Raw genomic sequence first — 23,405 nt, forward strand, 5'->3', positions numbered from 1 at the left:
GCGCTGGCAGTGCTCCTCCTTGCACAAAGGCGGAGGTAGCGGTCCTGCTGCTGGGTTGTGTCCCTCCTACGGCCTCCTCCACGTCTCCTGATGTACTGGCCTGTCTCCTGGTAGCGCCTCCATGCTCTGGACACTACGCTGACAGACACAGCAAACCTTTTTGCCACAGCTCGCATTGATGTGCCATCCTGGATGAACTGCACTACCTGAGCCACTTGTGTGGGTTGTAGACTCCGTCTCATGCTACCACTAGAGTGAGAGCACCGCCAGCATTCAAAAGTGACCAAAACATCATCCAGGAAGCATAGGAACTGAGAAGTGGTCTGTGGTCACCACCTGCAGAATAACTCCTTTTTTGGGGGTGTCTTGGTAATTGCCTATAATTTCCACCTTTTGTCTATTCCATTTGCACAACAGCATGTGAAATTTATTGTCAATCAGTGTTGCTTCCTAAGTGGACAGTTTGATTTCACAGAAGTGTGATTGACTTGGAGTTACATTGTGTTGTTTAAGTGTTCCCTTTATTTTTTTGAGCAGTGTATATATATATATATATATATATATAGAACAAAAATGTAGAAAATAGTAAACATTTTGAAAAATCCTGAAATGAGTAGGTGTGCAAACGTGCTATATATACTATATATTTATAACCCCAAAAAATTTAACAAATCAAAGTATATTTTAGATTCTTCAAAGTAGCCACCCTTTGCCTTGATGACAGCTTTGCCCAGTCTTGGCATTCTCTCAACCAGCTACACCTGGAACGCTTTTCCAACAGCCTTGAAGGAGTTCCCACATATGCTGAGCACTTGTTGGCTGCTTTCCCTTCACTCTGCAGTACAACTCATCCCAAACATCTCAATTTTATATATATTTTTTATAAATAAAAAATTCATGACAAGTAAGTATAAATATTCAACTTAACAAACCACATAAGTTTCATGGACTCACTTTGTATGAAATAATAAAGGTTGACATGACCCTTCCACTGTCCACCATGCATGCAACATCTGTAAGGTCCCTAGTTAAGTATTGAATTTCAAGCACAGATTCAACATTGTTATCACATGGGCCCATTGGAATGGTCTTTTAATGTTATGTTAACGCACGCATATGACCATGAAAGGTTTGCCAATTTTTTTACATTATATATATCTTTTTGGGGGGTATTTTACCCTCTTTTTCACCCAATTTCAATTATGATCTTGTCTCATCGCTCCCCAACGGGCTCGGGAGAGGCGAAGGTCGAGTAATTCGTTCCCCGAAACGTGACCCGCCAAACCGCGCTCGTTAACGCCCGCTTAACCCGGAAGCCAGCTGCACCTATGTGTCAGAGTAAACACACCGAGGTCAGCCTGCAGGCGCCCGGCACGCCACAAGGAGTCGCTAGAGAGCAATGAGCCAAGTAAAGCCCCCCCCTGTCCAAACCCTCCCCTAACCCGAATGACGCTGGGCCAATTGTGCGCCGCCCTATGGGACTCTGTGACACAGCCTGGGATCGAACCCGGGTCTGTAGTGACCCCTCAAGCGCTGGGATGCAGTTCCTTAGACCGTGGGCCACGTGGGAGGCCTGACCTTTTCAAGACAACGGTTCCTGAACTAGACTGTGTCTAGTCAGTCTAGCACCGCTCTGTGTGCGTGCGTGTGCGCACGTCTCCGCATGACACTGCTCAGTCTGTGCCAAGCATGAATTCTTCAGTCATACTCAACTTTCTCCCTGAAAGCTGAGAGCACAGCAGCTTATTTCCTCATATTAGCCCCTGGGTGACCTTGTTAGCCTCTCTTTTATTTTGCTCTCACACTCGCTCTCTCACTCCCACCCTCTCTGTCTTTTCTTCTTTTTCTCTCCCTCTTCCCTCATTCTTCCCCCATCTCTCTCTTTTCTCAATCCCCCACCTGTCCCCCTTCCTTTCTCTCTCTGTTTCAGAGTGAGGTATATCTCATTCTGTAAAGTTTTTTTTGCCTGTCGCTGGTTTCCAATCCCAGTTCATTAGTGTTGTGGATTGGGTTCCCCCTCCTAAACTAGTTGCACGCCGCTACTCCACATTGATTGGCTTTTATTAGGAAGAGACCCCCGCATCCTACTCCCTGCTTCTCTTGTCTTTCTCTTTTTTTCGTAATCTCTCCTTCTTTCTTGTTCTTTCACTCCCTTTCCGTCCGTCTTTCTTCTTCTTTTCGCTCTCTCTCTGTGGATCTCTCTCTCTCTCTCTCTCTCTCTCTCTCTCTCTCTCTCTCTCTCTCTCTCTCTCTCTCTCTCTCTCTCTCTCTCTCTCTCTCTCTCTCTCTCTCTCTCTCTCTCTCTCTCTCTCTCTCTCTCTCTCTCAATGCATCCACCTTTTTCTCTCTCTACCTATTTCTCTCACTTCACCTTTCTCCTACTCTCTACCCCCCCTTTCCTCTCCCTCCCTCATGAAAATGACAGACTGAGATGAGGTTGTTATCTGAGGATGGGGGGGGGTGTTTTCTGAGGATGGGGGGGGTGTTTTCTGAGGATGGGGGGGGTGTTATCTGAGGATGGGGCGGTGTTATCTGAGGATGGGGCGGTGTTATCTGAGGATGGGGCGGTGTTACCAGAGGCATGAGGACTGTATGACACTGACCCTGTGCTGTGTGTGACATTTGTAGAGATCACCCCCTTTAATAGGGGGTAGTTTCCCATTTCCAAACGGGGGTTAAGCCGGAGTCAAGTCTGAGGGTTTATTTTTGCATTTAGCAAAAAGTAATAAGCAATCTAAGCTCTGGTGCTTAGCATATGTTTCCTTATGCACAAGCAAAACATGGCCTGCATCTCAAATGGCACCCTATTCCCTATTCAGGAACTTTTGGCCAGGGTGTGTACTTATACATCAAGCTGCCTCATGCTACAAGGCTATTTATTTGGCTTACTATATAGGGAAGAGGGTGCCATTTAGGACGCACACATGGCTTCTTCAGCATTATCTGACATTGGTTAAATAGGCTTAGTCAAGACTGTGATCCTAAACACTCGCTCTCAAGTCTGTCTTAATGGTTGCACCTGGGCCCGTATTCATAAAGCCTTTCAGAGTAGTAGTGCTGATCTAGGATCAGTTTTGCTTTTGAAATCATAAGGAATATAAGGTGGGAACTAAATCGGCACTTCTACTCTTGAGACACGTTTTGAATTCAGACCCAGGAGTTTTTCCCTGACCACATGACCTGATCTGACATTAGTTGAGTCATGTACATGAAGGCACACACGTGGAGAAGAAACCGTGCAATTCACTGAGCAGTAGCCGTAGTGAGCTCACCAACACCAGTGACAAATTCCTATCCCAGCAGGAGAACATTTATTTATCTGTGGGTGGGTGAGAGATTGTTGATGCTGCTCTCCGAACAGGGGGGATCTCTGTAACAATAGAAGCAGATTCATATGCACATTATTTTTTAGCTTCGAGCCACACGGCTAACACACACACACCCACCCACCACCAACCTTTTTTGTGGCTACTGTATTTGAGGGAAAACGTAACGCGTGAAGCCAGCAAATATAACAGCCAGTCTAATCCATTGTCCCCTCTGTCGCAGCTGCATTTTCTCTCCCTCTCGCTCAATTTTTTTTTCTTTTTTCTTCCGCTCTCTCGTTTCTCTGCCGGGAGAAAATTGACCTCATAAAATATGAAAAGGGATTATTTCAGAGAAATTGCAACGTAATGAAAACCTATTATTGTGTCCCATGGTGCAGTGTCCCTCTGGCAGCTGATGCCGCTCCCTGCCTGCCTCCTCAATCCTGTTGGTGAGGGAAAGAGTGATGAGAGAGGGGGGGAGGTGGGGGAAATGGGGAGGGAATGAGGGAGAGAGTACCCAGTTCTTGCCCTCCCCACCCTATCTCTCTTTCCCTCTTGCTCTTCTCTCCGTGTCTTGCTCCCTCTCTCTTTTTCTCCATCTCTGCCCAGAGAAAACAAAGGCAACCCTTATGGTGTTCCAATATTCACTGTGTGTGTTTTCTGTGTTTTCAGTGGCTGATGAGAGCAACATGAGATCCCTGGCAGAGCAGAGACCAGGTGAAGAAACACGCTCTTTCCCCTATCCATATCCCTAACACACACACACACAAACCACACGCACACTCTTCAGACACACAAACACACACCTTCTCAAACAAAGAAAGCGGACTGAACATTGAAAAAAGGTATGAAAAATAATCAGAATTTTCAGTGTGCTGTCATACTGACCGCAAAACAAGTTATGACCTGTTCAGGACTCCTCCTCTGACTCTTCCTTCCATAGTAGGGTGAAGTTGTCCCTAGACACTGGTCATGGGTCAGTTTTGCATTTCCCCACTAATGGTTAATGTAAGGATTGAGGGTACATTTGGGGAAACTTCACCCTGGAGCGAACACTTCAGCGGGGAGATGCTTTGTGTCACTGCACCTGTTTTATGTGTTCTCCTTACTCAGCTGGAAGCAGCAGGAAGTGATTTGTTAAGATACCTCTTTGCTCTGACAGCCCTAGATTGCATTAGACCAGGATGTTCTTAATTTGTCGCCTTTCACTTAAGTGAGAAAGAGGGTGCAGGGATTGAGTGATAGGCTTGAACGCACGCCCCCTGCAGACACGCGTCCACCCACACACACACACCTTAAATCTACCGCAGCATAAACCTGTTGCCGCATAACAACAACTCTACAAGTACCACCCCCACAGTAAAGTACCACGCTCAGCTTTTTCCCCCCCCATAAACCCAAACCTATTTTTACCCATATGATTTCCCTCAAAGCCCATTTTTTGATCGGTAGTCATAATAACCCTTATGGGCTATGATAGATAAAGAGATTCATTTTCTACATCAGCCTCTAACTGATGTGGAAGCTAATGTGTATTGACAGGCTGCACTGAGGCCAGTTTGCTGACAGGGCTGTTTTGGACTTGGCCCCGTGCATGATTCTTTAAATGGCCCCGTGCTTCTTTATAGGCCTTGACATATTTCATTAGTAGGATGGTCTTTAAGAGGGGCTCCGCCTCCGGCTTTAATCTGGCTAAAACCTCTGTTCAGGCTGGGGGGGGGGGAGAAGAGATGTAGTATGATGCCTCCTTCTATTTTCCTGTCTCTCTCTCCCAACTCGCTCTCTCTCTTTTGCTCCTATTTCTTTCTCTCTCTCTCCTATTTCGGGTCTTGCTTTGTCTATCGCTCTCTCATTTGCTTTTGTGATTTCTTCCTCTCTTGCTCTCACTCTCTCCATACCTTCTCTATTCCTCACTTTCTCCGTGCTCTCACTCTCTTTCTATCTTCCTCACCCTTTTATGTTTGTTTTACGCCTCTTTCTTGTTACTCTTCTTAGTCTTCTTTCTCTACTAGTTGTATCTCTCTCTCTCTCCGGAGCGGTCTGTCTTGTCTCTCTCACGCTTAGTCTGTCCCCTCCTATCCCCATTTCATCTTCTCTTATTCTCCATATCCCAATTATCATCCTTCCTCGCTCTTCCTCTGTTCTCACCCTCTCATGCTTCTCTGTGCTTTCCTAGTGTTGTGTGATTATAGGTAACATGCTCCATCCTTTGAGCTTCCCCTTCCAAATAATCCTCCCTTTCCATTCTCTCCTAGTGCCCCTAAATCTCCTTCGCTCTCTACCTTCTCATAGCTACAGCCTGTATAAGCCCGGTCTTTAAAGCCTCCTGATTTAGGTTCTTTCTCTCTAGAGTGTGTATCAACAGCCGGAGGAGCCGGAGGAGAACATGCTCGTGTAGGAGAGGGGGATAGATGGATGTTTGGAGGGGGACTCTCTCACTCCATCTCTCCGCTGTGGTCTCTGTCACCATCTCTCCATCCTCCTCTTTGTCTGTCCACCGGCTCTTAACATCTCCCTCTGGCAGCTCTACTCACACACAGGTCTGGGAACGCTTCCAACGCGCGCACACACACACACACACACACACACACTCCACTTAGAAGCCCTGCGCACACACAGGTCTTCTAACAAATTTTGTCTCAGCTGTTTCAAGCGTTTGGTGCGTGCGTGTTGTGGTGTGTGTGTGCACGTTTTGCTCCGCTGATGCCTGTGTTTGTTCCTGTTGGAGATGGGGGATCTCCACCCACGCTGAAGCCCTGTTAGATGCGGCAAACACTGGCTAGCTTCTGGCCCGCTGTGCAACTGGCAGTGTCCATTATTCTGTTTTGTCCCCTTCTGCAATTAGACTTTGAAAACATGGAGCCGTCCCTTTCCCCTGCCAACATGGAACCCTGCTTTGTTGTAGTTCGTATCGCTCTCTCTCTCCACCCAGCCCCCTTCTCCCCCATCTCACTGTTGTTGATTCAAGTTGAAAGTCACCATGTTGGGCTGATTTGAATTGATGGATCACTCTGTAGCAGGAAGGGCCATCTGTCTGTGTGTGCGCACGTGTGTGTGTGTGCTCTGCCCACACTACATGCTTTGTGTTCTACCGCAGCATAGTAGTGCATTTCATTAAACCTAGCTTTAACAAGTGGCACATGTCCCATCTCTAGTCCATGCCCCCCCCCCCCCCCCCCATCCCTGCACGCGACTAATCCACTAAAGGTGAGTCTGTAATGATGAAATGGCCTTTTAAGTCCCCGACCATTATTAGAGCCATACGTCCAACGGAGCAAATATGCAGCCATAGGCTCCATCTATACATCTAAACACGATTACTGCCTACTGCCTGCATCTGTGTCCCGTCTGGGGACGCAATGTTAGTGATTTATCAGAGTGCACTCAGGGAGAGTAGATGAATTATGATTGGTTGCAACGTTAATTGGAACTAAACTGTGATTGGTCGGGACGTTAATTTGATTGAAACTTTTGGGTTAAGTTAATTATTTCACACAAGACAAGGTAGTGGCCACTTTCATGTGCATGGCTTACTGTACCACTCTAAAACCTGTTTGTTTTGTTGTATCTGCCTCTCCTATACTGTACCTTGCCCTATGAACACTAAATTATTCTGTTTTCATCTGGTAGAGCTCAAAAGTCAACACCCAAAGGTTGTGGTATTAAAATAGGTTTGAAGGTTTCCACCCACCCACATTGAAACCGTTATATACCTTTTCCATTTATTGGAAAGGGTTAAAATGCAGGTTGTTTTACTAGTTCCCGTCACAGTGAACGTGGTTTTTATAGGCTAGCCGAGAGATTGAATCCAGGGTTCTCCGAGTTGGAAAGATAGACATTATCGGTTTATCCTCCGTGATGATGAGAAGAAGAGGGAGGCTCAAACACACACACACACACCGACACGGACAGAGGTGTCTCCATGACAACTGACCTTTTTAAATCATCCACTGCAGGGAGAGGCTGCTTAAAAAGTGGCATTTCCGTCACCGGTGGCGCCCTTGCTCAGTTGAGCTGCAGAAATGCTCACTCTAGTCAAAGAGTGAAATGCTTACAAATGCATCAATATCTCAAGTGCCACCTACTGTCGATGTTCCCTTGAGCAAGTAACTTAACCCCCTAAATGGCTCTTTGGGCGATGCACTGTGGCTGCCCTCTGCTCCAGCCTCTCCAATCTAATGTGTGTTTGTGTACTATAAGTATATCGGGGATTGAATAAAAGCAGAATTTTCATCTTGCGTGGACTAATAAAGTATATCTTATCTTCTCTCTATACCATACCGTACCATTGGGGTCCGCCCTATGCGCGTTCCCTCGGCCCTATGCGCGTTGCCCTATGCGCGTTCCCCGGCCCTATGCGCGTTCCCTCGACCCTATGCGCGTTGCCCTATGCGCGTTCCCTCGGCCCTATGCGCGTTCCCTCGGCCCTATGCGCGTTGCCCTATGCGCGTTCCCTCGGCCCTATGCGCGTTCCCTCGACCCTATGCGCGTTGCCCTATGCGCGTTCCCTCGACCCTATGCGCGTTCCCTCGGCCCTATGCGCGTTGCCCTATGCGCGTTCCCCGGCCCTATGCGCGTTCCCTCGACCCTATGCGCGTTGCCCTATGCGCGTTCCCTCGGCCCTATGCGCGTTCCCTCGGCCCTATGCGCGTTGCCCTATGCGTGTTCCCTCGGCCCTATGCGCGTTCCCTCGACCCTATGCGCGTTGCCCTATGCGCGTTCCCTCGGCCCTATGCACGTTCCCTCGACCCTATGCGCGTTGCCCTATGCGCGTTCCCTCGGCCCTATGCGCGTTCCCTCGACCCTATGCGCGTTGCCCTATGCGCGTTGCCCTATGCGCGTTGCCCTATGCGCGTTCCCTCGGCCCTATGCGCGTTCCCTCGGCCCTATGCACGTTCCCTCGGCCCTATGCGCAGGTGTGTGTTGCTGGAGGGAGTTGCGTAATATTGCTCAAAGTTCAATTCAGATGGGCAGTATTGGTTTGTGTGAATCCCCTACGGAACTCCTGTCTTGCGCTGCACTGTCAGAGGATTGCACCTATCACCAATGCTTGTTGACCTGACATGATGAGGGAGTGAGTGAATGAACCCACATTGAGCATCTGGTCCACAGCAGGCAGTGATAGGAGTCAAATGCTGGTTTCACCCTTGAAATTCTGCAGGCGGATGATTGCCCTCCTGTAGCGCTCATTATTCATTTACATCTACCTTCACCCATTTGACATACCTACACTGGATATGGACGAAGGGAAGACACACACACTCTCAAACACGCAGACACACACACGCACACACGTGCCCACAAACATGTATGCGTGCATTTGCGTGTGCAATGCACACACACACACACACACACACACACACACACACACACACACACACACAGGTGGTGTTATGCTTGCAAATGCACACAAGCGTGTACTGCACACACACACACACACACACTCTGAGCACAGCGTTCACTGTAGAACCCAGCAGCAAGCAGCTTAATTCTATCAAGCTGCTAGCCGGACAGCCACAATTACATTTGTGACACAAATCCTGCTTCTCAAATTGAGTGTTTTATTCCTAAACATACCCGCTCTCTATTTATAACCCCTTATTTCACACAAATCCAACTTCTTCCTCAAAGTCAATTTAGGACTTAAAAGCCACTGCCGCTGGAGCTCTGGCTCACTTTCCCTCCTTTCCCCTTGACTCTATCGCCCACTCTCCAAAGATCAATTTCAATGAGGAATATTCTCATGCTTTGAAGACTGAGTCGACAAAGGAGAGTCTAAAACGAGAACATTTTGAGCATTTACCATCTCCGAGAACGTTTTGAAGCATAAAAGTCTGGCAAATCCCTGCTGGGAGTTAGAAACAGACACTTAGAAATAGTCACTTTTTCAGTCGGTTTTAAACTATTTTCCATACCTTTTAGCAAAATAGCGTTAGGGCCAAATGAAGGATAAGGGAACGATTTGGGACTGGCTGTGTTTCTCGCCACATCCCCTTTGCCTGTCTGTCTCTGCGGCCTACTCATGCATGCCCTGGGCTGGCGATGGTCCTCTGTGACTAACCTACAGCACTAGCCATTGGACCAACCTTTCTCCTGGAGAGCTATACCATCCTGCGTGCTTTTGCTCCAACCCTAATTTCGAACACCTACTGCTCTAGCTGCTCACCGGGACCTTTGTTGTGTGTTACAGCAGGGTTGAAGAAAACACCTGTACACCCAGTAGCTCCCCTTGAAGAGGGTTGGCCATGACATGTGCAGTAGACCTTTTCCCGCATGGCCCTTTTCTTATTTTTCTCTTCTTTCTTTGTCCGCTCCCTTCTCCTCTGGTGTCCTCCCGCTTTTGTTTCTTCTCCTTATCCTCCTCGCACTCCTCCTCCATTACCTCCACCTCTTCTCTCTCTTTTTCTCCCTCCTCTTCATTTAACTGCGATCTTCCACTTTTCGTCTGTAAAATCGCCTTCGTGGTCCTCCTCTCGTGTCCTCTTTTTTTCTGTCTCTCTTCCTCCTAACCGTGGCCCATGCCTGTGTACTCACGGCAGTCCTTTGGCACTCCTCCACTCCCCTTCATCCTCTTCCTTTGCTTCTACATGAATGCATCCTTTCCCTCTCTCTTGCCTCCCATCTCTTACACCTGTCCCTATCCATCCTTTTTACTCTAACTCCCCATTTTAAATTGTTCATCCATTTCTTCCCAACCGCTCATCTCGCTCTCTGTCTCTCCCACTCCTCTTCCTCTCGTTCCACTTCCAGTCCTCCTCCTCCATCCATGCTGACCGGGGGCTCCTTCCCCTCCCTCCCTGTCTCTCCCCTTCTCAGAGGCCTCATCCAGGGGGAGTGACCTGGGTCCCACCTTGGGCCTATGGAAGTCCTGCTCCTTGGAAAGCCTCCAGTCGGCCGTGTCGGAGGCCCGGCAGCTGAGCCAGCAGAGCCAGGTGCCCTTCCACCGTCCCAGGCCTCACATTGTGCGGGGGAGGGGCTGCAACCAGAGCTTCCGCGCTGCCATCGACAAGTCCTGCGACGGGCCCTCGGAGCCGGAGGACGGTAGGGGAAATCACCATAAACGTTAATGCAACCCTGAGCATGACTATGTTCCCTTGGACGTATGTACCCTGGGTCCTATGTTCCCTCAGTTCCCACAGCCCAGTGTTCCCACAGCCCTATCTTCTAAGCCAGGGGTCTAAGGGGCAGGGAGAACAAATACGTATTTTAATTTTGAGTATTTTGTAATTTGTTGAAAATGGACACTTTGTCCAAAATTGACACTTGCAAAGCACACTGGGTATCATTCTAATTATCCTCTTCCCCAAACAAGGCCAAATCTCATTACAATACAAATTATTTGGAAAATAAGCATTTGTGCCAATTTTGATTTGAAATTGGTCAGTGGGTGCCGAGGGGACGAACGTGGGGACGAGAGAACGTAGGGTGGACCCCAATGTTGAGGTATAGAGACATCATAGTGATCTTAGTTATCCCACTGTATTTTTATTCATGGTCCACAAATACTTATTTGAAGTCACTTGGGCGAATACGAACTTCCACTTACAGTAGGTAGAATTTTTTTTGTGTATTGAAATCAATGGGTAAGAAGCTGCACTGTACTGTAGGTGATTGTGGGTGATTTCTAAGTTTTACAACAAAGTTAGTCTTTTGTCATTTCATATTTTCTCGACTGACATGGTGTTTGAGGCCATTTGAGATCAAACGTAATGTACACGGACTGTACAAAACATTAGGAACATCTGTTCTTTCCATGACATAGACAGACCATCCATGCGGTATCAATAACAATTTCTTTCTTAACCGACTTGCCTAGTTAAATATATAAAAAACAAGTGAATCCAGGTAAAAGCTATAATCCCTTACTGATGTCACTTGTTAAATCCACTTCAATCAGTGTAGGTGAAGGAGAGGAGACAGGTTAGAGAAGGACTTTTAAGCTTTGAAGCTTTAAAAATTTTTTTTTTTAACTTTACCTTTATTTAACCAGGCAAGTCAGTTAAGAACAAATTCTTATTTACAATGACGGCCTACCAGGGAACAGTGGGTTAACTGCCTTGTTCAGGGGCAGAACGACAGATTTTTTAACCTTGTCAGCTTGGTGATTCGATCTTCCAACCTTTCGGTTACTAGTCCAACGCTCTAACCGCTAGGCTACCTGCCACACACACACCCTTTGAGACATGGATTGTGTATGTGTGCCATTCAGAGGGTGAATGGGCAAGACAAAAGATTTAAGTGTCTTTGAACTGGGTGTCGAGACGCACTGGTTTGAGTGTGTCAAGAACGGTGTGTATCAAGAATGGTCCACCAGCCAAAGGACATCCAGCCAACTTGATACAACGGTGGGAAGCATTGGAGTGAACATGGGGCAGCATCCCTGTGGAATGCTTCTGATACCTTGTAGAGTCCATGCCCTGACGAATTAAGACTGTTCTGAAGAAAGAAGGATTTGCATCTCAATATTAAGGTGTTCCTAATGTTTTGTACACTCCGTGTATGATTGCCTTTGGACCCATTATTCAGAAATATCCACACATGAGCTGTATAAACTTTGATTTATCACGGATATTAATAATGAGTAATTTAGCCATTGCGTAACTCGCTGACATTCAGCAAACGTGGGGTCGCAAAAGGACACACTGTTTAGCGGCTCAATGAATATGTAGTCAGCGTTTCTGGCCAGGGAACTTTTTTAATCCCACAGCTGCACATTTTTGATGTAACATCTTTCATGTGAAGCCAAAGATCTGTCTGTCTGTGTGTGTGTGTGTGTGTGTGTGTGTGTGTGTGTGTGTGTGTGTGTGTGTGTGTGTGTGTGTGTGTGTGTGTGTGTGTGTGTGTGTGTGTGTGTGTGTGTGTGTGTGTGTGTGTGTGACCATCTGAGCATCCAAACTGAACCGTAAAGCACTAGAATTGCCTCTGACTTTTCCTCTGGCCTCAGGGAGTGGTTGCCTCAGGCTTAGAGGGGGGAACCAGTGATTCTGAATACAAGATTGGAGTCAGCCCCCCCCTCTCCCACTTTCCCAAAAAGACATGTCGGTGAACCCGGCTGCAAAGTATTGAGTCACTGCAGGAGGGATGGGGGAGGTATATGAGTGTGTGTTTGTCCGCCTGTCTACTTTATTGTGTGTATGGCATCTGTGTTGACCTTAAGGCTGTCCCTGGCAAAAAAACAGTCCTGTTCTGTTTAAACTTATTTTTCCACATAGAGACACACCCAATGTGTTTGAATAAAATCAACTACCTGTGCACTGAGCTTGTCTGATGCTTTAAGCACACGGTTTGATTAAATAGTTAAGACACACAAATGACTCAAGAAAGAGCTCGATGGTCACACTGTTAAAAAAATGACATTGGACATTGAGTGCCTGTGTGACTGGCGCACGTTGTCTCGCTCTCCTCCCTACTGCAGCGTGAAGGCACAGCTGCAGTAGCAAGTGTTTAACGCACAGCAAGTGTTTAACGCACAGCAAGTGTTTAACGCACGGTGTTAGCTGCAACGTCATTTCAGCCATTTAGTTTATTACTTGTTTCTGACTGAAAAGTTCTCTTACGGAAATCCCTAATTCGTTTAGGAAAAACATTCCCTATTCCCTGAACCCTTGCTCTCTTTACTTGAAACATGCAAGTGTCGCATGTACAGTATGTGGCCAATAGGGCCTGACTTATAGCCTTTCATAATCACATCAATAAATTGGTTTGAACAATCTCGGAACACAGTAACACTGTGACAGCAAAATGGATGTGGCGGACGTGAAAAAGAAACTCGAAACGGGTGAACGTTTGCTCAGGAGGTAGAGGGGAAGTCAGATCTGTGGAAGACATTTGACTTAGTTGTGGAAACTACGAGTGATCAAGGTAAAGGAGGGTATAGGAGCAAGCGTTGTGCGAGTATTATGTGTGCCAAACGGTTGCTGTTAGATTACAATATTCTATTTTTTTCTGACCATTTAGAACAGTGTAAACAACACTAAATATGTAAGCGTACCAGAGAGTCTGTTCTAATTACAGCAAACTAAAAACAGTTGCATGCGTTCGTGAATTGCGCTTTATTTATTGTTTAGGCTAATTATTCAAAGCTCCCTTTATTACATTTTTTACGATAATTCTTGATTCCATTTCAAAGCATGAACGCCTCGTATGCTGTGTGATGGCATGAACAAATGAATGAATGATTGATTGATAGATACTATATATTGAAATATAGGCCTAAATAAGTTATGGTATTAAGACGAAACATGATGTGCTCTTAAGCCTACATACAGCTCGATGGTGGTTACTATACAAAGCCTACTAATGATAACGACATTGCTTATTATTATAATAATGATGATGATAATAATTGTAATGATTAAGAAGGAGATCAAGAATAAGGAGGGTGTGGGAGCGAGAGCTGCTGGCATATTATGTGTGACAAACAGGTGCTGTTGGATTAAAACACAATTTTTCTGCCTGTTTGGAACAGTGTAAACAACACTAAATAAATTATAAGTAATAGCAGTCTGTTGTAACGGGGGGAAAAGTGTAAAGCATTTATTAAAGCATAGCAAAGATTAAAAACAGCCGAATCTGTGAAATTGTTTTATCCAACATTTTGCCGTTGCATGAGGCTTGATGCTCACGGAATCAGTAGGCTATTAAACAAACAGGCAACAAAAGCAAGATCTGTCTTACTGCTGTAGATATATAGGGATGATTTATAAAGCCAGGCACATCTAAGTTAGACTATTGATTATAGACCTAATTAAGTGTGGTTTTCCACTCTCCTACATTTTCTTAGACAATTAGGCTAAGGCAAGGGCTGTTTCCTCACCTCTGCTGCTGTTGCCTCCGCTGCATGGTTCTAAATCCCAACATGCTGGTTATCTTTGCTATAATGCACATAGCAACATAGGGAAATGCGCCAATTCTGCGGCGCACTGAAGATTATGTTTCAGAACCGCGGACAGTGACCGTATCCAACGCAGGAGAAAACGCATTTGTTCTAAAATAATATTAGTGTTGCGCCATTATTTTGACATAATATAACCATATACAATTTCAGTATCACATGTCTTAGAGTGATGGACTGTGCCATCCCCGTGGCCTCCGCAGTGGATTAGTCCACTGAGACAGGTGCGAAACAGACAGGTGTCTTGTGCACCATGAAAGAAAGAAATAAATAAATTGTGACTGCTCGACTAAAGAAATCTCGGGTGACCATCAGCCTATTGACCGAACAATCATCCAGTGCACTAAATGGATTCAGCCCTAGTTGACATGTTGACCTTTGATACCTCCCTCACAGATGACCTGTCAGAGCAGAGCTCCAGCCGAGACACGCCCGTCAGTGGCTCATCCCGCCAGGACCAGATCGAATCAGGGGCAGGGAAGAAGAAGAAAAAGACCAAAGGGAAGAAGAAGAAAGAGAAGAAAAGTGAAGAAAAATTGAAGAAGACGGAGAATTCTGATGACCAGGAGAAGGCCAAGAAGAAAGGATTCGGGCTCTTAAGGTAGGGAACCATTTACAATTTAACAGATGCTCTTATCCAGAGCAACTTACAGTAGTGAGTGCATACATTACATTTTTGTACTGGTCCCCTGTGGGAATCAGACCCACAACTTTAGCGTTGCAAGCTCCATGATCTTCCAACGAAGCCACACGGGACCAATGTTTCCCCTCTTTACGTTTCAAAATATGAATCTCTGAATTCTAGTTCCATTCTTGCCTCTTTTAGCACTCCCCTTTTCCAACTGTTCAGGTCGTTCAGCCACTGCTTATTCCAGTATCACTCACCCAACGTTTTCTCAACGTTTTCCCCATCCCAATAAGCACCTAACACATCTCTCAATTTCTTTCACTAGTACAGGGCATTCCAACCTTGTTCCTGAATAGCTACCCTCCTGTAGGTTTTCACTGTAAACTCAGTTGTAGCTAACCTAGTTCAGGTTATCAACTAGCTAATTATTAGAATCAGGTGTGCTAGATTAGGGTTGGAGAGAGAATCTACAGGAAGGTAGCTCTCCAGGAATAGGGTTGGAGAGCCCTGCACTAGTTCTAAGCTAAGAATTGTCTTGCTGAGATTTTGGGTAATGTGATGCTGTATAGTAAAAAGATGGTTATCAATCTGGTCTTGTTATTACACCATAGAAGTTCAAACATTTGTGATTAGATTGCGATCATAGAAGGGCTTATATTGAGCCTCAATGTCTATCGATTTTAGGCCCTCCGATGAGAATCCAATCGTCCAGCATGTCAGTGGTAATGGTGGGGAGATGTACACTGTTAACATCTGACTTGGTACCAGGATGGACACACACACACACAACCTTTTACTTAGTTGGTTTCTGGGAGGGTTGCAGGCGGGAGATGGAGAGGTCACAGGACAGGGCTGTTGTTATTGGACCTCTTATCACACACGTACACAGATATGCATGCACACAGATGCTCACAGTGCACACACAACAAATTACAGGAAAGGGCCGTTGATATCAAATTGGTAGTTACGATCTTGTCTCATTGCTGGAACTCCCCAACGAACTTGAGAGAGGCGAAGGTCGAGAGTCATGCATCTTAACGGCTTCTTAACACACTGCTCGCTTAACCCGGAAGCCAGCCACACCAATGTGTCGGAAGAAACACCGTCCAACTGAAAACCGAAGTCAACTTGCAGGCGACGGCCCGCCATAAGGAGTCGTTAGAGCACGCTGAGACAAGGGAATCCCCCCCTGCCAAACCCTCCACTAACCCGGACGACGCTGGGCCAATTGTGCGTCGTCCCGGTCTGTAGTGGCGCCTCAGCACTGCGATACGGTGCTTTAGTCCGCTGCGCCACTCGGGAGGCCCTACACACACACAGACTTGCAAGTGTACACACACACACATGCTCACACACTAACCACACTCGCACGTACTCTCACTTACACTCACCACACACTCCATCACATACTCTCTCGCTCCCAAGCTTGTTCTGATACAGTGAGGGGGAACCTCAATGGAGAAGGTTTGAGACATAGCCTTGTGCTCTCTCTGACTACTCACTGGGTTGAAGGCTTTAGCCAGGACATTCTTGAACCATTTGACTGAATCAAAATTCCAAGACACATTTACATCGGAATTCAACATCCAGCCAAGTGTAGCCTTAAGTGCGGAGTGCAGTTGGAGCAGAAGCGGAGTGCAAGACACTTAAACGCTCCCAGATTTTCCACCAAACACATGCTTGGTTCACTCTGGCCTGATGATTGAATGTGAACTATGACTTAATTAGCCGGAATACGACGAAGCTCCATCTGCTTCCCCAATGGCACCCTATTCTCTATATAGGGCACTACTTTTGACCAGGGCCCGTCAAAAGGAGTGCACTATATAGGGAACCGGGTGCCATTTGGGAAATATCCAATCTAATTGTAGATCACAAATGTTGTTTTACTCTGATGGCTGTATTTCAAACTGGAAAATTAAAAACGTATGATTCCAATTCCCCTCTGATCGAAAGTGTGTGCAACACTGTAGCGGGACAAATGTATTTTGAGAAGCGGAATTATTTTCGTGGCCGTTAGGGTTTTTATGCATGTACCGTATTATTTTGGGACGGCCAGATCCTTTGTTTGCGTAGGCAGGACTTCCACAATCCGTTTTGTTAGTTGGACTCACCGCTCAACAAGGCTATTCTGAAATCAAAACACTGACAGTGCCAATATTAACTGGATTATTGTCTTTGTTGCCCTCTCTTTTTCTCGTTATTTTTGCTCTTTCTTTCTACCGTACTTAGTTTCTTTATTTGTCTCTTTTCTTTATTTCTCTCTTTCCCTCTTTTTTTGTTCCCTTTTCCTTTATTTTATTTAATTCTTTCTCCCACTCTGAGAGGACAACAGTATGGTCTCTCTGCATTCAAAATCTAGTGGATACTTCCATCTCAGATTCTTCTTCCAAACAGCTTCTACCCCCCAAGCCATAAGACTCCTGAACAGCTAATCAAATGGCTACCCGGACTATTTGCATTGCCCCCCCCCCCCCCCCTTCTAAGCTGCTGCTACTCTCTGTTATTATCTATGCATAGTCACTTTAATAACTCTACCTACATGTACACATTACCTCAATTACCTCGACTAACCGGTGCCCGGTTAGTCGCACATTGACTCTGTACCGGTACCCCCTGTATATAGGCCCGCTATTGTTATTTACTTCTGCTCTTTAATTATTTGTTGTTCTTATCTCTTACTACTTTTTTTTTTGGGGGGGGGGGATTTTCTTAACTGCATTGTTGGTTAAGGGCTTGTAAGTAAACATTTCACTGTAAGGTTTACACCTGTTGTATTCGGCGCATGTGACAAATAAAATTAGATTTTATCTCAACTGCACTCCCCTCGCCATCCACACACTCCTACACACTTCATATTCATATCCCCCCAACCATAAAGACAGTCTTCGATGCGAGATGACTGGTTGTCCCTTCAGTACCTACAACAGTAGAGATTGAAGTGTCCTTGCTGAGCGAACCGCCTGAGGGAGTTTCGGCATTGACAGGCCTTTTGATGATCAGCCACGTTACACGTCAGCCACGTGAGACTCCTCACCGTGTGCATACATATACAGTACACTCTCTCATAGGCTCTTATGAAAGATGTGTACAGTATGTTCAGTACAGAGACTGGTGTGGCAGCTTTTTCAAAGTGCTGGCGAAGCCTAAAATCGACTATATATCCTCATGGGTATGTGTGGAAGATGTCTGCATTTACTGTATGATGAGCTGTCTCAATGGTCCTGTCAACACGAGCCTTCCTGTTTTGAGGTCCTCTTCCTGACTGTGGCCGACTGACCGGGCCCGAATACCCAACCCATAATTGTATTCTTAATAGTAGGCTGATTGGGTATGCGAAAATAGATAGTTTTATAGTATGTGACATTTAGAACATTTTTGTGCGCTTTAAATGCCAAGATGTCATACTAATTTCAGCTTTTCATTTTGTACAAATTTGCTGCATGCTATTAAGGAAAGATATTTCCTCTTGTGTTTTGCCAGCAGCTGATAATGAGCTGATAATCAGATAAGGGCAATTCCACAGTAACAAAGATTTTTCACTTTAAAATGTATGTCAAACAAAAACCGATCATTGCAAAGTTAAACAAACCTTACAACTCTAATTTGAACAATTTCCCCCCCCATAAAATATACATTTCCTGAAGAACAGTGCAGATGCAAAGTTTGGTAACTTTTTGTGCCGTCATTCTGTTACCAAACTTTGCACTGTTCTTCAAGTAAATGTGTTTTTGTAATACTTTCAGTGAGAATTTATAAAAGTCGTTCTCGTGCATAGAGTTGTATGGTTAAACTTTGCAATCATCGGTTTTAGTTTGGCTTTTAAAGTAAAAAATGTGATTCTCGGTATCATTCTGTTACCAAGGAATTGCCCATAAGGAGAGTCATTGTGCCAAAAGGAATGAATGGCGCCAACCTCACAATTGCGCATCAGTGAATGCATTCTCAGTATGGGTGAGCCTAGTATGTTATTTGCTGCTTACTGCATCATTTTTTGTTTGTAGGTTGTATTTACTCTTCTGCCTGATCACAGCTCCAATAACAGGCACTTTCCTGTGACCTGTATGTGTGCGTATCCTTTTACATTTGTGCGCCCGGTCTTTCTATCCCATACTGCTTCCTCTCGCTCCGTCACCCTCCCCACCTCTTCTGCCCGTCACTCCGGCTCAGAATGGCTGTCACTAAGGCCCTCAGTGTGACAGACAGACAGGACACGACCGTCCTCGCTACTACTGCCAAATTGGGGACATGAAAGCCAGCATGCTGATCCGCTGTTTACAAATCCCCTTCCGCTTGCTTCGATCCTCTTCCCTCTCTTTCTCTCCCTCTTCCCGGGGACGGATGAAATCCGACAGGGAACCAAGCCAATTAGCGGGGCCAGTTCCGGACCGAAATTCTCTCATTTCCATCAAAAAGCCCAGTATGTGGTTATGTTGTCCTAAAGGATGGGCGCCATAGACGGACAACACCCTCCTCAGACCTACTGTAAATCCCCCATAGATGGCCTGCATCCCGATTTGCCACCCTTCTCCCGAAGTGTACACTTGCACTTTTTCCATCATGGATTTAGCCAATGCTTACACCAATCCAATGCTTTCAAATCCATGACGGGGAGTGTGCAAGTGCACACTTTGGGTGAATTGAGACTTATGCTTAGTTCTTGTAAGTGGACTAGAGTGATGCTGGAGTTGTAAGACGTGTTTAGATGTGTTTACGTGTCGGTGACATTAAGCTGTGACGAGCTGAAGCTGGGATGTTTTTATTAACCATAATGTTGTTAGCTAAGTTTGTCATGGTTTGTCACGTTATGGTTTACCTTTTTGACGCTTTGAAGGCTGGTGGCTTTTTGTCCTCACAGGAGGGGATTTGTTGACCTTAGGTTTTCACCTCGAAAACATGTGGAGAATGTTTGTTTGTGTGTTTTTTGTGTCTGTTTGCAGGTTGTGTTCACTCCCAAGTTTGTCTCACCACTCATGCTGTGGGTAAATTACTTACTTAAAACTATAATCTTTGAGTAGTCAGGGCAGTAGTTTTCATTTCATTTTTTTTCTTTTTTTCTCCGTTTTCTGGAATGTTGATTTAAAAACCTGTCCAATGTCCATCAGCAACCACCACCAAATTGCCTCCTCCCTGAAAATGTTTGTCATTCTGAGGCACGGTGCATCCTATATCCTATATTTCTGGCATGGCGCAATTCTAATTGATGTCTTTCCTATGTACGTCAACAGCGGGTCACGCTATCGAGGTACGCAGCCCGAGAAAAACAAATTATATATATATTTTTTGCTCTATGTTGGACTGCTTCCTGAAATGATTTGGTAATTTACTTGTTGCTGTGGTGACCTGTCAATCAAGCATTAGATGGATTTTGGAAGAAGAAAAAACGGCCAAAGAAAGGGAAAATCCCCATGCATATATATCGGCTACTAAACCGTCAACATGGCAGGCAGGCGTCTTCTTTCCTGTATAGCATAGCTCCCTTAGTACTAGAGGTTGACCGATTATGATTTGTCAACGCCGATACCGATTATTGGAGGATCAAAAAAAGCCGATACCGATTAATCGGCCGATTTAAAAAAAAATAAAAAAATACATTTATTTGTAATAACGACAATTACAACAATACTAAATGAACACTTATTTTAACTTAATATAATACATCAATAAAATCTATTTAGCCTCAAATAAATAATGAAACATGTTCAATTTGGTTTAAATAATGCAAAAACAAAGTGTTGGAGAAGAAAGTAAAAGTGCAATATGTGCCATGTAAGAAAGCTAACGTTTAAGTTCCTTGCTCAGAACATGAGAACATATGAAAGCTGGTGGTTCCTTTTAACATGAGTCTTCAATATTCCCAGGTAAGAAGTTTTAGGTTGTAGGAATTATAGGACTATTTCTCTCTCTACGATTTGCATTTCATATACCTTTGACTATTGGATGTTCTTATAGGCACTTTAGTATTGCCAGTGTAACAGTATAGCTTCCGTCCCTCTCCCCGCTCCTACCTGGGCTCGAACCAGGAACACATCGACAACAGCCACCCTCAAAGCAGCGTTACCCATGCAGAGCAAGGGGAACAACTACTCCAAGTCTCAGAGCGAGTGACGTTTGAAACGCTATTAGCGCACACCCCGCTAACTAGCTAGCCATTTCACATCGGTTACACCAGCCTAATCTCGGGAGTTGATAGGCTTGAAGTCATAAACAGCGCAATGCTTGACGCATTGCAAAGAGCTGCTGGCAAAATGCACGAAAGTGCTGTTTGAATGAATGCTTACGAGCCTGCTGCTGCCTACCATCGCTCAGTCAGACTGCTCTATCAAATCATAGACTTAATTATAACATAGGTCATTAATATGGTCGAATCCGGAAACTATCATCTCGAAAACAAAACGTTTATTCTTTCAGTGAAATACGGAATAGTTCCGTATTTTATCTAACGGGTGGCATCCATAAGTCTAAATATTCCTGTTACATTGGACAACCTTTAATGTTATGTCATAATTACGTAAAATTCGGGCAAATTAGTTCGCAACGAGCCAGGCGGCCCAAACTGCTGCATATACCCTGACTCTGTTGCAAGAGAAGTGACACAATTCCCTAGTTAAAAGAAATTCATGTTAGCAGGCAATATTAACTAAATATGCAGGTTTAAAAATATATACTTGGGTATTGATTTTAAGAAAGGCATTGATGTTTATGGTTAGGTACACGTTGGAGCAACGACAGTCCTGTTTCGCGAATGCGCACCGCATCGATTATATGCAACGCAGGACACGCTAGATAAACTAGTAATATCATCAACCATGTGTAGTTAACTGGTGATTATGATTGATTGATTGATTGATTGTTTTTTATAAGATAAGTTTAATGCTAGCTAGCAACTTACCTTGGCTTCTTACTGCATTTGCGTAACAGGCAGGCTCCTCATGGAGTGCAATGTAAAGCAGGTGGTTAGAGCGTTGGACTAGTTCACCGTAAGGTTGCAAGATTGAATCCCCGAGCTGACAAGGTAAATATTTGTCGTTCTGCCCCTGAACAAGGCAATTAACCCACCATTCCTAGGCCGTCATTGAAAATAAGAATGTGTTCTTAACTGACTTGCCTAGTTAAATAAAGGTTGTAAAAAAAAAAAAAAAAAAAAATTGTTATGAAAACTTGAAATCGGCCCTAATTAATCGGCCGTTCCGATTAATCGGTTGACCTCTACTTAGTACAACACCATTGATCTATATCAAGAGGTTTGGACCTCTTGGTGTAATGGCTTGGGCTTTGGCCTGACAAACAAAGGGCAGTGGGTTCAAGTCCTTGTATTGCTAATCCCGGATTCAGTGCAATATATTGGCATGTACGATGATGGATAACAAGACAACCTCTATTAAGGTAAATTGCTTCAGGATACGTATATATGGACGTCTGGATATTCCAGACATATGTATATGGCTAGACGAAAACACCAGTCAACCTCAGACGACGGATGCTCATCATCGACCAATGAAAGCAGCTCATTGAGCCATCGGCGAGTTGTCTCCTGGTCATCTGATCTCCAGCACTTCAGGTCCTTCACTTAACTGGCTGAGTTCGACGTTGCAGTCGAGACTGACTGATCTACGAATCTCCTTGCATCATAAATAACTACTCAAAATTATTTGTAGATCAGTCACAATTCAGCCATGATGCATCACAGTTTTGATACTCGTGATCATGGCCTCTGTCTTCATGGAGGCTGATCCACCAATGAAAGAAGCTCATTAAGACCTCTTCAACCAATGTAAGAAGCCCATTGAGCTATCAGGAAGTTGTCTCCTGGTCATCTGATCCACAGCACTTCAGGTCCTTCACTCTGTCTTCATCCAGCAACATGGAGGCTCATCGACCAATGAAAAAAGCCCATTGAGCCATCAGGAAGTTGTCTCCTTCTACTGGTCATCTGATCTCATTGCTTTGGGTCATTCACTCTGTCTTTATCCAGAAACAAAATACGCCGGGAAGCGATTACACCTCTTCCCATTGCCGCCGTCCCGTCGTCAAGCTCAATGTGATCGATAGGTGTCTGCCGGCCGTCTGTCCGTCTTAGGCTGTCTGTGTGTGTGTGTGTGTGTGACATACCATCCCTCACAGGAAAAGATTAAGTGGCTCTTACGAAGTCTAAGGAGAAGGGCAGGAGTGGTCACAGCACGTTAACCTCTAACCCTGCCCTTTTCATGGAGTAGGAATGCTGTCTGTAGGGGGGAGTTGGGGATATGGAGGGTCACACTTCTTTCTTATTCTCTCGTTTTCCTCCTTGGACTGTTTTGAAATCAAAGTGCAGTGCAATTATTGGCTGGCCAATGGTGCGGCTGCCTTTTTCCTCTCTCTCTCTCTTTTCCTTTTCTCTGTCACGTACGTTCTCTCTTTCCCCCCTCTGTCTTTCATTACAACTGCTCACTACTTGTTAGGGTCTTTGTCATTGTTCTGGTGTGTCTGAATCCTCAACACCTTTAGTAGTCTGGATGGAGTAGTTCTACTGGGACCTTTGATCCGTCACTCTCACCCTACGGTATCTCTTCATCACGGATTCTGTGTGCTGTCC

General features: G+C 45.2%; 1 pseudogene; it reads left to right on the forward strand.

Annotated features, from left to right (window-relative positions):
• The window catches only part of LOC139532933 (partitioning defective 3 homolog B-like), a 218,788-nt pseudogene that overhangs the window by 141,165 nt on the left and 54,218 nt on the right, over window positions 1–23,405 (forward strand).

Source organism: Salvelinus alpinus, chromosome 10 (assembly GCF_045679555.1).
Source record: "Salvelinus alpinus chromosome 10, SLU_Salpinus.1, whole genome shotgun sequence".
Lineage (NCBI taxonomy): Eukaryota > Metazoa > Chordata > Actinopteri > Salmoniformes > Salmonidae > Salvelinus > Salvelinus alpinus.